The sequence below is a fragment of the Haemaphysalis longicornis genome, unplaced genomic scaffold (genome assembly GCF_048455015.1).
Source record: "Haemaphysalis longicornis isolate Haplotype H1 unplaced genomic scaffold, Haemaphysalis longicornis Haplotype H1 scaffold_1, whole genome shotgun sequence".
In the NCBI taxonomy this organism is placed as follows: Eukaryota; Metazoa; Arthropoda; class Arachnida; order Ixodida; family Ixodidae; genus Haemaphysalis; species Haemaphysalis longicornis.
Window position 1 is genome coordinate 252,400,609 of NW_027526203.1, and position 14,479 is coordinate 252,415,087.

At 46.4% G+C, this 14,479-nt stretch overlaps 1 protein-coding gene and 1 long non-coding RNA gene across 2 annotated transcripts in view; both read left to right on the top strand.

The window, feature by feature from the left end:
- LOC144144311 (frequenin-2-like) overlaps window positions 1-14,479 on the top strand; it is a 404,396-nt gene that overhangs the window by 274,541 nt on the left and 115,376 nt on the right. The window lies entirely within an intron of this gene.
- Window positions 7,116-13,791, top strand: LOC144144306 (uncharacterized). The gene is made up of 3 exons (XR_013317212.1): window positions 7,116-7,381; window positions 10,254-10,330; window positions 11,974-13,791. It is a non-coding gene; the product is annotated as an uncharacterized LOC144144306 (long non-coding RNA).

The window sequence follows — 14,479 nt, forward strand, 5'->3', positions numbered from 1 at the left end:
GTTGTCGATATTGCAGGGAATTTTAATTATTACGCAAGCAATTATGTTTCACACGACAAAGAAGTAAGAGTGTTGCCAGTTGATTGATTGACCGATTGATTGATCGATTGATCGATTGATTGATTGGTTGATTGATTGTAGGGTTTAATTAATTAATTGATTGTAGTGCTTCGGATTATTTCTTACCACCTGCAGATCTTTAACGTGGGCCAAAATCTTGTATACACGGATGTTTTTGCTTTTCGCCATCACCAGGAAAGTGGCCATCGCGGCCGAGAATCGAATCCACGTCCTAGTGCTCAGCAGCACAACGCCTTAGCCGCTGAGCCACCGCGGCGGGTCTTTGCCAGTTGTTGCCAGATTCATAAATACAGCGCCAGAGTCAGTACTTTCGGACTTCGGTGCTCCTCGGAAATAGTAGAACTGCTTTATACAGCAAATACTTTGCCCACCATGAGAGCATGTGCCTTGAATATAACTCAGGCTTATTGATTGATTGATTGATCGATTGATCGATTTATTTATTTATTGAGTTATCGATCGATCGATTGATTGATTGATTGATTGATTGATTGATTGATTGATTGATTGATTGATTGATTGATTGATTGATTGATTGATTGATTGATTGATTGATTGATTGATTGATTGATTGATTGATTGATTGATTGATTGATTGACCTTATGATCTTGGAGGATTGATGATCCTTAGCCCAGTACGCTTTCGCTGTTGTAGTCCAGTTTCTGCGCGCAATGAATGTCAGCCACTAGAGCAAGCTGATCTGGCAAGGTAGCCGCTTGAGTCGCTCAGGCTGGGCCAAGAGTCGTGCGCAGCTTTGTGGTACTGACGACGCAGATGATTTCCAGAAATCTGAGGGGCATGTGCAGAGTTAGCCTTCAAATGTTACAGCCGAAAGAGTTGCGCTTGACTGCGTGTTTCTGAACCTCATATAACGTCCCCTAATTTGATAGTGTGCCAAATAGACGATTTTGACAAAGGTACTAACATACCGTGAGTAATTGTCTGAACACTGGAGACCTTTGAAGCAATTATTGATGTGAGTAGCGTCAATCGTTAAAAATACGGACATGCGTGTAACCCTGAGACTGCGGGTGATACTATCCTGAAATCATGCTCTGAGGGGGACCCTACAAGTAATATTACAGAGCCAAGTGACGCAATCACATGAAAGCCCTATGTCCGGGCGGGCACCACTGATTTGCGTGTTACGCCGAAGGAGCAAGAATGTGGTCCGTATCCTGCATGTCCTCCGGCTAGTGTTGCGCACGCCTTGAACTTAGAGCATGTGTTGCATGTTCCCTATTGGACTATCTTCCGGGTTTAACGGAGTTAACAGCGCCGTTCCCCGTGGAGTCCAGGCAGCTTCATGCGTTTCGTAAAGCTTCCTCTTTTCTGGTACCTTATTCCTCTCCTACTTGTCACCGGGGTCTTGATAACTCCAAAACCGGAGCGTGGCTGCAGCCATCCCTCAAGCCACAAAGCCACAAAGTGCGATATAGCACAAAGGAATACAACTGCACAAATCATCTGTGTTCGTACCTCTTTGTGTATTTTGTTTCCGCATTGTTTCTAACGTCGCGCATTACTTCCAATAGAATACGATGGCCGTCAAACGCAAAGAGGTATCCAAAGAAGTTTCTCCGCTATTCATCATTTATGGGCTTTGTGCTACATTCCTACATTCCAGACTCTCCGCGTTCCATGTCACACATGTCTCAGTATAAGGAAATCGTGGACGTTATATGTATATAAATCTGCACCTTTTCAGGCACCTATTTTACCATCGTAACGACGTCGAAGCCCGTGTTTCATCTAAATGTGCGGTCTTCACTATGTAGCCCTAAATTGTTATTTAAGTTGCTTTACTTATCAATGATGCTGAAAACAGATGCCGAGGAAGTAATCTGATATTCTAAAGACATGAAGCGCTGAAAGTGAAACGCTGGTAAAAATCATGAGCCATTCCACTCTGTAAACATGGATGACCAGTAAAGCCTTTGAGCACATGACATAGAGGAGGCACAGAATTTAGGTGAAACGTGTGAGCAAATTTTATTTCTCTTGAATGGTATAGCGCTAATCCCTAAGAAAGGCCCATACGCACACGAAAGCACTTTTATTTTGATACAACTGATCTTTAAAGTGGTGCCTGTTGAAGGCTACTCTCCTTAAAAAGCATATACATGTAATAAGACGTATAAACTTGAAGTATAATTCATGTTTTAAGGCGAAAAACCTAAGTGGCCCATTGAGCAAAAAAGCCGGCGTCTGGCTTCCGTAACAGAAAAACGGCTCCCGGTCGCATTCCTTCCACACCACGAGGCGCTCCACACTACGAGGGGTCCCACAGCGCCAGCTAAGACTGGGTAGTAACGAGAGTATACCCCCATGGAACTCAGTGGCCCAACTGACTGTAGCACACCAAGCAGCCAGTCCAAACCCGAACTTCTAAAAACTTACGGTTGCGGCTTCGTGGTTAAAAATTGCGCGGGCACCTTTGGAATGCGTTGCTCGCTGCGTTGAACACTGGAATGCGTTGCTCGCAGCGGCGATCATCGTAATGGTATTTCGATGATTTTGTACATCCCTTAAAGCATTTATTTTATTATATCCTACTGTGCTGGTTGACTGCATGGTTTTAAATGAAAAAAAAAAAAACATCGCTTTAAAGTGTTAAATTCCGAATACCAGTACCGTTACATCCGAGGTATGACTCGCGGTTCGGTTATGTATTCAACATCTTGTTAAGCCGCATAAAAGAGACACCTCTTAAATAAACAAATATTTATTGCACGGTACTAAACGTACCAACATATTTAAGACGACGCCATACCTTTTGTAGAAGCACACCAATAAACACTGGTACAACCAAATACTATACTGACAAAGATAAGCAATACAATGCAGACTAGTCAGGGGAAACGCACGTTGCAAGGCAAAAAACGTGTGTCAACTAAAGCTGCCGCAACTGCACAAATGAACAAAGGATTTATTATCAACGCTAATCTAAAGAGCTGGCCATCCAAAAGAATCAGTCGCCTGCCGTCGTTTTCGCACCTATGACATTCTAACAATGAATGTGAAGTTACAGTCATACACAAATATCAAACGTAAGAAGAAGTGCATACTCGCTAGGGTTTATGGCCAGAGTTTGTGCATATATTTTTTAGATGCGACGCATCTCTTGCTCGCGGGTATGTCCCTCCAGCGCCGCTGTCGCGGCGTTGTCCGCATGCTCACTGCACATGTGCAACTCTCCTCCGTTCTTCTCTCCAACAGCTGTGCGCAGCGCTCTCGCTCCGTCTCATTATCATAACAGCTGGTGTGCGCGCGCTTCGCGTACGTTCGCTTTTGCTCCGGCGCGCAAGCGTGCGCATGCGCGCGCCTCTCCCCCGGCTCCTCTTCTTTCAAAAGCGGGAATATAAGCGGGGGAGCGCACGGCGCCGGATCAGTCAATCGCTCGCTCTCGCCCTTGACTTGATTTTGCTCGACGATACCTCCGTGCTTGACTTGCATGGGATGGAAATGCATCATACGCGTTCACAACACGTTTCACGCGATTTAGAGAATCAACCCAATGGAAACACCAATTGAACCCCCCCCCCCCCCCGATGCGTTGCATCACATCAGGGTTCCCTCGCGGGAAGATGGGTGTAATTTTTTCATGTGGCAATTTGGTCAGCCATAGTATGAAAGAAATATTCTCGCTACTATTTTTCCAGAAAGGTTTTCAAATAAGAAAGGTTTTCAGGAAGGTTTTCATCCAGGCTTATCTGATGAGGTACAACGAGGTCTATTGTCCCTCGACAACTACTAATCAGGAGAGCTCATTGCCTGAACAGAAATTGCATTTGTTAGAAATGTAAAAGCGGAATCATTAGGGAAAAAAATCAATTTTCTGTCGGCCCCTCCCATTGTAGTCGTTTCTGAGCCGCAATGAGTTGCTAACCGACGGTTGATGAATACAGCAGGAAAAACAATCACGTCATTACATACACCCGCTGTGTCCAGCAAGGCTGTTATCTACCCTATAAAAATGCTATTATGATAAGAACATGTTCCCACGGAAGCAGTTTGGGTCGGCGGCTCTCAGAAGATGCGCACGTGTAGAAGCGCACAGAGTGTATATGATAAATATATTACGCCCTGCACACACAGGGGACCCAAATGCGGTATCTTCGCCGCATTGCCCCGCACAACCAGCACTGCAGCGTACCTCGGCATACGAGTTAGTAGCATAAGTGAACGCCGCGTGCGGTGCCGTAGACGGTTCGTCCTACTTAACACCAACAAATAACGTGTGTTCTCAAAGAGTTCGCAGTTTTTGGAGTACTAAAAAGTACTACAAACTTTTCTCGCAACTTTCAGTGCAACTCAAATCACGCACAACACGTCGTTCGTAGCGCCCACATCGAGCGAAGTTGCAATGGAAAAAATCCTCGGGACACTACGTCTGCTTACGTGCTTTCAAGTCGAAGCCTGGCGATGCTTACTAACAGCGAGATTCCGTTTCCTTGTGGGTGCAACACCGGAATTTCCAGTGCGTACACAGCGCCCTCTACTCCTTCGTTTGAAACACTCCTTCAATTCTTTTACGCAACTGCTACAAGAGCTCCGCTGTTCAGCAGGTGTGTTTATTTGCCATGGGAAAATGAATGTAGGGTCTGTGACAAGCCTGAGAATGTTGAACGTGTTTTCGTTGATTGCTGGGACGCAGTTTTTTTTTTTTTGGGGTCGTCGTCCAGCGACCCTTCGAAAGCACATGCCCCTGACACAAAACGGCATGCGGTTCCCTAAAGTCGATCAAGGTGACATCCCCTATCACGTTTTTTCCTCCTTGGTCTCTACGCCATATGGAGGAGCAAAATGGCGATTAGAAATAATGACGTGAACCCAATGCCCGTGGTTTATTATTTCGCTGAAAATATTTATAAGCTGACGGAAGTGTACCCCTCCAAACAGTGTCAAGATGATGTATTGAAAATAACGAGTGATTTAATTATTATGACGGTCAACAAATTTTTGACTGCTTGCTCCAAGCAAGGCAGCGGTGTTAATTACACCAACCACCAGGTTTAGCCTGTATTTGCTATACGTTGTTATTTAGACCGGCAATAAATTAAAACAAAGCCTCATAGCCTCAGGGTAGAATCATGGGTTTTGGAACGAACGCCCCGTTGTCGAGCCCCAGCAATGCCAATCTTTTTTCCCAAGACCCGTGATTTTTTATAGTAAAATGTTCTCTAGTGTGAATGTTCTCTAGTCCGAAAATCCGAAAAGAAGGCGGGGAGCCTTCTTTTCGTAAATATTGTAATTCGGTTTAGAGGTGGGGCACGGCATATCAACTGGTTGAATTAAAGCTTTGCATCGCACGGGAAATGGCGCGCTTGTACCTGTCTAGGAATATCGCTGTTGTGGTAGTCCAGTCGGTAGAGCACCGCGCTGCTACTAGAGAGACCCGAGTTCTCATTCGGACGGGTCACACGTGTGGTTTATTTATTTACTCTTTACAGGTGGGAGGGGGGCGTTTTCTTGACCGGACAACAAAAGAACAAAACCCGCGCTTTTTCCGTAGAATGGTACCCTTAAGGCCTTAAAACATCGAATGCCGCCTGGCGGCGGGCGCAAGGAAAACTGCATAATCTTTGGCGCGTCTGCTACGCTGACAGTGAAAAGACGCAAAACCAACTGCCAGGTTTTTTTATGTTACGCTATGCAGCGCGCACACTGTTAGATATACAAGGAAAGGTAAATATAATTCTCCACACGAAAACATAGAAATGTCTCTTCTTTCGTTCAAAGCACCAGGGTTTTTTTCACACTAGCCGCGCACTGACGGCACTACGCAGTGTTACGATTGAGCCCACCGCTGGGCTCCGTTTCCATATTCCTCGGCTGTGCGGTGAAGCCTCCACTACGTGGGCCTTTCAGGCAGGCCCTCCCTGTCGGTGACTCACGCTTTCACGTCTCGACAAGCCCAGGATCTCTGGCGCCTATCTATCGGCGTGATCAACATTCGATGCCGTGCCGACGCAACGGGCCCAGACCTGCCTCAGGGACACAGAAGCCCCGCGTCCGCTGGAGAGACCTCCTCTCTCCGCTCTCCCGGACTCAGCGTGCGCCGCTACTACTGTCTGCTCACGAACTCTGGAAAGAGTGTTGTGTGTGTCTGTGACGTTCGTGGTGTGTGCACAATCTAGAGAGAACGCTTGTTTTGACCGTTAGCGCTTTGGGTATAAATAGACCCCGCCCAGGCGCTGTATTTTCATTCCTGTTTAAGCAGTGAATCATTGCTGTCACTCTGCTCGAGTCCTCTACTGTTACCTCGCCTGTCGGTGCGTTGTTCTTTGGCTTCGGCTCACCTCTCGCTATGTAGTAAACAGTTACGTTAGCCTACGGCTTCTGGACTTCTTCACGGCTGCAACAGCGGCTGGCCGCTCGCTTCACACCACGCTACCAAACGTATGTCGGAGGTGACGGAGCTCGGTTCGGGTCGGCCCTCTCGGTCGCAACAGCCGGCACATTTGCAAAAACGCAAACTACCGCTTGCGCCTATGGCCGGGTAAAGCTTGCATTTAGATGGCGCATGAAAGGCCACGTAAAGCAGAGTAGCAACTATTCAACCTGTTACGTACATACGCAAAAGTGTGCAGCCGAATGAGGAACAAAGTTTTAAAATGTAAAACATTTTCAGTCAAATCACTCTTAAGTTAAGATTTTTGACTGCTCGCGTTAAATGGTGGCCAGTCAGTCAGTTTGCCAGTGAGTTTTCCTCTCTCTAATTTTTTTCTTGGTGGTTATGGTACCCCTTTTCCAATTTTATCTCCTTTATTGTGATTCCCATCGCGCTCGATTTATCTGGTCCTAGGGCCCGCTTAGCAGTCGTTTCCCCTACACTCTAAGAAAAAGGGTGGTCAAAAGAGAGTCCCCGGCGCCGCGACTACCTTTAACGCTTGGTGAGTCAGAACAGAGTCACCGATCAGAGTCATAATTTTGGCGACTCTCTTTCGACTCGGTACGGGGCGCAACTTGGCGGGAGAGGGGAACCTAGTCGAGGAGCATAGAAAACAAAAAAAAAGAGATGCCGCTCTGATTGGTCGCCGCAGGTGTGACGTCAGGCGTTTCCCGCGAGCAGGCGAGCAGCCGGAGTGGAAGCTTTTGAACTGCCTGCGCGCTCCGCCGGCGAGGCGTTCTTTGTGTTGTGGCCGTTAGGGCGGTTTTCGTAACTACGTGGTTTCGCTGGTCAGTGTCGCGACAATTTTACAGTGCTTTTGCCGTGCTCCACGTGAGGACAGCGTCCATGATAAGGGAAGATATACGGACGGAGCTGCGGCAACACAGCAACTGCATCTGATAGAGGTAAGTGAAGTATTCACCGCGGCGAGAGATTTTCCCTCGTGAAAAAACTTCGTGCACTTTGCGAATAACGCTCAATTGTGTAAGATATGCTGCTTGAATACTATGCGGACAGTCGTGGCAGAAACGTCCAACCTCATTTCTGCGTGAGTGGCAGGTTTTTCGACGGCCTCAGTATGCGAACAGGGCAGCATGACCGTTGGCGCGAGCCGCCGCCGATGGCTCGCCGCCGACGAAACGGCGACCTTGAACACGATGGCCGCTCCACGGCCAAGGCGCAGTGAAAGTTTGTTTCACTTCCTCTGGCGCTTTTATTTGACCCTGAACACGGAATGCTGAGTGCGCTTTGATGAATTTGGCTCAGGCTGACAGAGGGGCGAAATGTCAACATGAAAAGAAACGAGTAGGTGCTCGACAGCGGCTTATTTCGGCGCCAAGCAGCAGTCACTTCGTACAAATGCGGGACGCGTATGTATTGGTAGAATATAATTTTGCGCGTACAGTCATGGGCAATTCAAATACGAACCGCGGTGCGCACAGCCGAAGATCCCGGTGCCGTCTCCTGGCAGCGGCCGAGGAAAACGCACGGACATGCGTTGTTGAGATATCGGGAGCGAGGCTGCGTGTCCCACTGCGATATGTTGCTGTCTGCTCGCTCGCATGTTTGCTTTGTCGCCATGCCGCAAGAGCGCTGACAACAATTGTTAGTGATCCGGCGCGAGATAGTATAAGGGTATCTACGGCCACTGTGTGCTCGGCTCACACGAGTGCCTGCTCCCCCTGTGTGCTGGCGTCACATTGCCGACATAGCTTTGCATGTAGGGTGCAGTAACTTGAGCAAATAACGATCGACACCTGCTTCGCACCCAAACCATGCTCAGTACTGCCCGCTCCGCAGATTTTACTAGCACTAATGGGCCTGCCCTCCTCCCCTCCCCATCCCTCACTCTCACTATAATGTTTGCGAAGGTAAACTAGTGTTAAATAAGTTCCCTTTGATAACGGTTGAAAGTGTATCAACTGTTCCATTTCAGTAGCCATCAACCAAAGCAAACGCCGGGTACCTCGAGGAAGCTTGATTTATTGAAGGGTTTAACGCACCGAAGCAACGCAGGCAATGAGGAACGCTGTAGTGGAGGGTTCCGGATTAATTTTGACCACCTGGGGATCCTTAACGTGCGCCGAAATCCCGCACACACGGACCTCGAGGAAGCTGGCGTAGCTTTGTGGTTAAATGGTACGGCGAGGCACAGTGAAATGCGGCTTTTATTTTTCAGCTTTTTCAGGTTATGATGTCTGAATACCGCGTGGGTAAGCTTACAGTGGCTGGTGCTAGAGGAATATAGGTGGGGCGCAGAACGCTTTTAATGCTACTTCTGTGACTGATTCTTGCGCAGAGACTGTGCTCGTTACTAGAGCATTTCTATGTTTTGCTCGCAAGCCTGGTCTCGCCTGCTCCAGCAACGCGTAGATGTTTTGTTTTTTGTATAAACATGAAATTGCGCACCATCCTGCTGCAGCTTGCACACCGTAAGCGTTTTGTTCATAGGCCGCCGGTCTAAAGGTATATTAGCATTGTGTGGGCTTTGGAGTGAACTATTATTATGCGTTAGGGTGGCGCAGGAGCGTTTTCAAGGCCACATTCGTGAGCAAAAAGCGGGGAATATCCTCCTTAACGAGCACACGTACGTGGAAATCTGGCACAAGGAAGCAGGCAAGGAAATTTGTGTGCACGCCATGTGTGCACTCAGCGTTATCTTGCACTAGATGACAATTCCTTTGTAGTACTATAGCTCTACACCGCTTTTGACTCGATTTATAATTGCCAACTTCACGGCGAAATGCAAATTCGGCCGCTTCGCGCTAGCTGAGCCGTCAAATAAACGTTTCTAGCGCTAGCCACCACACCCGCCGCGGTGGCTCAGTGGCTAAGGCGTTGCGCTGCTGAGCACGAGGTCGCGGGTTCGATTCCCGGCCGCGGCGGTTGCTTTTCTGATGGAGGCGAAAAGCAAAAACGCCCGTGTGTACGAGATTTCGGCGCACGATAAAGATCCCCAGGTGGTCAAAATTAATCCGGAGCCCTCCACTACAGCGCGCCTCATCGCCTGCGTTGCGTCGGCACGTTAAACCTTACAATCAATCAAGCGCTAGCCACCACAGCTACACTTCGGAAAAAAAGCCTAAAAAGCGCGAGCAGTACAAACTCAAAGAACGAAAAAAACCTGGTGGACAGCCCACGATCATATTTTTGCATGGGGGTGCAACAACTCGCCTTAGACGGCGCAGGTGCGTTACGATAGGAAGGGAGAGCGAGAAGGAGGTTAGGAGCCGCCAACTGATGATGAGCGGCCGAGATAAATGGGCCGGCGGTATTTCTCTTTCACCTTGAGGAGAGCCAACTTGGGGGGGGGGGGGGGGGGGGGCGCATTCCTTGATTGTAGGGCTTTACGCGCCGACGCAACGCAGGCGATGAGGCGCGCCGTAGTGGAGGGCTCCGGATTAATTTTGATCACCTGGGGATCTTTAACGTGCGCCGAAATCTCGTACACACGGGCGTTTTTGATTTTCCCCTCCATCAGAAAAGCGGCCGCCGCGGCCGGGAATCGAACCCGCGACCTCGTGCTCAGCAGCGCAACGCCTTAGCAACTGAGCCACCGCGGCGGGGGGGGGGGGGGGGGGGCGCATTCCTGCGTCATTTGCCGTTCGATATAGCGGGTTTCGCTTGTATTTTTATTCGATATAGACGTAATTTTTGCTATATTTTTCACTGCAACTATACTGTTAGCGGAAGGAGTTCGACATACTGGATAAATCGATGAAAATGGTTTCCATCAGTTGGGTTCGGCTGTACAACTTTAGTTTGCTCTCTTTACAGATGCAAAAGGTGTCAGCGCTACCGTTTGGTTGCCCCATTTGGTGAAGGAAAGAGAGGATGACATCTTCACGATACTGGTGAGAACAGTGAGCTTAATTTGCGAATTAGATGGCAACATTGGCAAAAAAAAATGGCTCTTGGCTTGAGTTGCCCTCGGCATTAAAAATATTAGGGTGTACCCAATATTAAACTAAAAGAAATGCTGTACATGTAAGAGAGAGCAACTGGGAAAAAATTGTTGCTCTTTAGAAAGGCTGGCTGACGTGTTTAGGCTTAACGTTTATGGTTACTTTGACCACCGGTAGCGAAATATCCCTGACCATGTACTTTTTTGCTTTCCTAAAGGTAAAGTGCACTCAAAATTTTGGTGTCTTGATAACCTCAATTTTGTAACTTACCATAAAGAGAAGCCTTAAGGGGAACTCCAGACCCTGGGAAGGAACCAGTGTGTTTAAGATATCAGCCAGCAAAATCAAGCTTTGGGAAGATCCACAGCGGGGTAGTTGCTAGTGCTTTTTAACATCTTGAAGTAGCACAGACTAGATACAGACATGATAAGTCGAAAATGAACAGACAACAGCGCTTTGTAAATGGTTCGGCGCAACATGGTATTTACTGTGTAACTTGTCCTCATGTAATTTGTGAGTGCGTGACCTAAGCACCTATTCTTGAAAAAAAAATTTACTTCCACAATATCTGCGCTCCAAAAACGTTTTGCTGTGTTAGCTGTGTGCCATGGGATAAAGCTGAACATAGCAAAAGTGCGAGAATGCCAATGCAATGGGTGAAGCAGGACATTTGCTAAATGGAACTGCCTGCTGTTATTCGTGAACAAAGAAGCAACGAATGTAGACGGAAGGGTCGGCGGTAGCTCAGCGTTTTTTCGGTCTCTTCGGTTATTTTGATCTTATCACCAAGCGTGAGTGGCATTTGAAGCATTTGTTTGTTGTGCTCATCCAGAAAAATAAAAATTGACCTTGTGGCTCTGAGCACCCTTCACCGATTGTGAACTAACAGAAAAACAGGCACGAGCGGCTGCAGTCGCGATTGCTTGAGATAATGCCTTGAGCATACTGGGGTAGTAAAGAAACGAGTAGAAAAAAAGTGGTGCCACAAAGAGACAAGCCGGGAGATAGCGCAATGTTAAAGTAAAGGCTGTGGCTAGCGTTCCGTCGAGACGGAACGATATACAAGTGCTAAAGTTCCGTCCAGACGGAACAGAGCGCTGTGAGTTATCCTTCCCAGACGGATTACAGCTGAGAGCTTAGCGTTCCGTCCAGACGGAGCCGGCGTGAAATTTGTACAGTTCCGTCCAGGCGAAAGTAAAACCGGCTGATTAGACCCGACCTTGAGTATTCATATTTGGTGTAGGGGTTGCGCCTCGGAACCGCTATAAGGGTGTCAGGTTGCGAGTCATGCATCACATGAAGCTAGCTGCGTGTACTTGTGCGTTATACAACCGGCGTATTTAATGTGTAGGTTCTAAAGGCAGGTTGCTGCGACCCCAATGATTAATCATAAGAAGCGGGTCTTCGCATAACCGGGGGGTGTACTATAACTGAGCTTTCCCTGTAACTTATCATCGCAGGTATTTTAGTTTTCAGTCCACGTGGCATACTAAAGACAGTCAGAGTAATAATTTATACATATTGATGGCTGTCCACATAAAGAACTTTTTTACAGCAGCTAAATTTCAGCATTATTTGTCTTTTTTTTACAGGACCCAGATACTGCATACTCGCGACCGACTCTGCTGTACACGGGGAGCAGCCCACTGTGGTCCGACTCAATTAAGGTGGTGTGCGAACATGTATCCGTTAACGTCTTTGACTTCACGTCAGGAATCGCTCTTGTATGTGCCATGTACTGGGCATACAACCTGCAGTACTTGAAGTCTGCAAAGCAGACCTTTACAGTTTTGGAGGAATTGATGGTGGTGCGAAAGGGCGCATGCTTGAGCACCTAAATGCCGGCGACAAAGGTAGTCACTACCTTGAGAGCTCGTGCAGGGACAGCCAGGGAATAAATACACTGTCCAGGGCCAGCAGATCAAGTGGTGGGTGTTGCAACATATAGCCTCCGAGTAAATTTCTGTGTTCTAAAATGAACAAAATATTCTCAGGAAAATTATAACAATAATCCATTAATAATTCTTTGACACCCTTTTTTTTAATGTTCATTTGCATTGCGTATGAGTGGTCAAAGTGGTCTTATCATAAAGCCGAACCTAGCTGTATGCATGAAATATGAATGTGTTCAAGATGAAATTTTTATTAAGCAATAACACTCCCGAACTCTGTTTTGTGTATTTTATTGTCCTGTTTTCAATTTGCCAGTTGTATTGTTCTAGAATTTTTTCACTTCAGTTGTCTAAAATGACATTTTCAAATATTTGTATTTGTTATAATGTAATGTGGTTTTAAGAAAAATTGTGTTTTCATATTCACTTATCATTTTGTGAAGTTGTTGAGCCAGCAGCTGTTGGCTGATTACTGTTGTAGGGTTGTGTTTTGTATATGTGAGCTCAAGTGTTTCTTGTCCTGTTCAATGTTACAATTTGTTGTTTGAGACACGAATGTTGTCTAAGGTAATAATTTTGAATCTTGCATTTTTCACGTTTCTTCTAGTCATGTATACAGTATATGTTGTCTAAGACAAACTCGTGATTTTTATTTCTTGTAGCATTTTTTTATAAATGTGGTTTTTAAAAAAATTGTGTTTTCATATTCACTTATCATTTTGTAAAGTTAGTGAGCAACCAGCTGATGGCTGATCACTGTTGTAGGGTTGTGTTTTGTATATGTGAACTCAGTGTTGCTTGTCCCGTTCAATGTAACAAGTTTTTGTTATGTGAGACACAAATTTTAAGGTGATAATTTTGAATCTTGTATTTCTCACGTTTCTTATAGTCCATTGTATGTTGTCTAAGACAAAAACTCGTGATTTTTATTTTGTGTCAATTTTTTTCTAGTCATTGAGCCAATGCATAATTTGAAACGGTTGTAGGCTTTATTTCAATAAAATGGTTGTTTTGGTACTTTGCATTGATGTTTCTTGCATGTATGCATGGCTGTCCTTATAGGGTCATAATAGTATCTGTATGGTATTTTTTTATCCTATCGACTCTGAAGCGATTCTGTTTGCTCGAGTCGGAAAATAATCGACTGGACTTTTCTTTGCAGATTTTCAGTGTCGGTGACGGTGCTGCAGAGTCCTGCATGCTCTATCTCAGGGGTCGCGGGATTCCCTTTCAGCAGGTCAGGGCGACTTGGCTGGGGTCATGTAGTAGCCAAAGTAGCCAAGCGGGCTCTCTATAGCCAAACGGAGAGTCTGTGTGACTACTTTTACTACTCGCAAAGTAGTCATGAAGACTCTCTTCGTTTGAAAATTAGGAGTCGAGGTGACTTCCCTTACAGAGTCCTGCATAGCCTTTTTTGACTCGGTCTAACAGAGTCACAAGACTCTTTTCCAAACAGAGTCAGGACGACTCTCATTGCTGGGCCACAAGGTAGTCAAGCAGACTCTTTTCGTTTACCATTTCGGAGTCACTGTGACTAATTTTCAGGAGTCCTGCAGACTCACTCTTGACTCTTCGTCACGACTCCCTCCCTAAGAGTCCCAGGACTCTGTTTGAAAGAGAGTCTGGTGACCCTCCCCATAAGAGTCCAAAGGTAGTCAATTCTGTAGCAAGCCAATGACTCTGTAAAATGAGTCACTACTGACTACCATTTTTCTTAGAGTGTAACGTTACTGAATATGCTCCCATAGGGAGCATATACAGTAACTCTAGTTTTACCAGCAGTCCAATGCTCTGTTCTTGCCCGCACCAGCACAGAACGACGTCGGTGTTGATTTATAAGCTGAAGCTCCGGCTTTATTTTGGAATATTGTCGCTGGATACATCCCGCATTTCGCTGTCCTGATTGACAATCCTTTTGCAGATCGGGTCTTAGTGCTTTTCGGTTCATTTTTTACAGCGCAGCTTTATATGCCTAGTTTTTCACATGGGTAAAGAGAATTTATTATCACCACATATCAGGGCGGAGCGATTAGTAGTAACAGCGGTGCTCAAAAACACACAATTACCCAGTCAGCTTCCAAGTAACCCAGGCATTCAACACACTGCACTACAAATGTGTGTGGTGGGGAACAAGTTACTGCAAAACCAATTCACAGAATGTTCACAGGTGTTCAATGAAGCAGTTCAGAAAGCACGTAAGGAACAC